Below are 1,314 nucleotides of genomic sequence, written 5' to 3' on the forward strand. Positions count from 1 at the left end.
GACAGTTGTCAGCAGCCGACAGACACAACTATAGAACACTGGTGTTGGCTCTAGAACTCAGGTACGGAACCCAAAACTAGTCAGAAGTCTACAGGGCCAGGTTCAGGGCGACAGTCCGTGCTAAAGGGGAGAGCCTGCAAGAGCTGGCACAGGACTTGGAAAGCATGGCACACAAGACCTACCCAACTGCACCACCCGATCTCCTCAAGTTATTGCTGAGGGATCAGTTCGTAGATGCCTTGGACAGTCCACAACTTAAGATACAAGTGAAGGATGCAATGGCCAGAGCTCTCGAATTTGAATCCTACGTTAAGTCCAGCACAGAGGTACCAAGGTTGGTACAGTCATCTGGATTCAAGGCCAGAAAAGGTCAGCATTCAGAGAAGTTTGAGGGACTTTGCTGGCACTGTAACAAACCTGGGCACAAGAAAGCTCAATGCTGGAAACTTCAGCACAGGGGAGATGATACAGCAGGAAAGGCTGCTACCCAGAAAGGCTGTTGGAACTGTGGGGAGCAAGACATATAAGGAGCCAGTGTAAGAAAAATACCACCAATAAGTCAGCTTCGGGAAACCAGTAGTGGTTGGTGCTAAGGGACGCCCACCAGCCTCCATCGTGAAAGTCCCAACAACTAAGTGTAAAATGGCAAGCACACATAGTATCTACGTGACAGGGAAGCTGGATGGCCAAAGGTGCAACTTTGTCATAGATTCTGCATTTCAGCAAACACTTGTGAGCATCAAAATGCTGGATAACAAATGAGTACCAGAAGCTGTACAGAAGCTCTGTGGTGTGACAGGACATTCTGCAGGGTTGTGGGGACCAGTTTGGGTAACTATCGAGCTCATAGGCATGAAAAACAGACAGAAAGTATACTTGGCTGACGTTGAAGACCAATGTATATTAGGATTGGACTGTCTATTACCGAGGAAGTGTGTGGTTGACTTCGATAAAATGACGATTGGAAACAACAAAGTCCAGACTCCAGTAAGTGTTGCTACATCTGTTGATCTGCATGTCGCAGCACTTAAATCAAATACAATACCCCTATGTCAGAGAAGATAATTTGGGGTAAGATAAAAGAACATCTCCATGGGAGCCCAATGCTTGTAGAGGCAGTGGAAGACCCATCCAGGCCAGCGGATTTGAAGATCGGAAGGTCACTTGTAGCGGGTCGTCAAGTAGTACCTATAACAGTGGACAATTCCTCTAAATGTGAGCAGACACTTAAAGAAGGGGCATTGTTGGTTGTGTGCCAGGAGGTAGAGCCACTCAATGTTAAAGCAAGGAATGCAACTGTGAAGAAAGGACATT

The sequence above is a fragment of the Limulus polyphemus genome, unplaced genomic scaffold (assembly GCF_000517525.1).
Source record: "Limulus polyphemus unplaced genomic scaffold, Limulus_polyphemus-2.1.2 Scaffold983, whole genome shotgun sequence".
Taxonomy (NCBI): domain Eukaryota; kingdom Metazoa; phylum Arthropoda; class Merostomata; order Xiphosura; family Limulidae; genus Limulus; species Limulus polyphemus.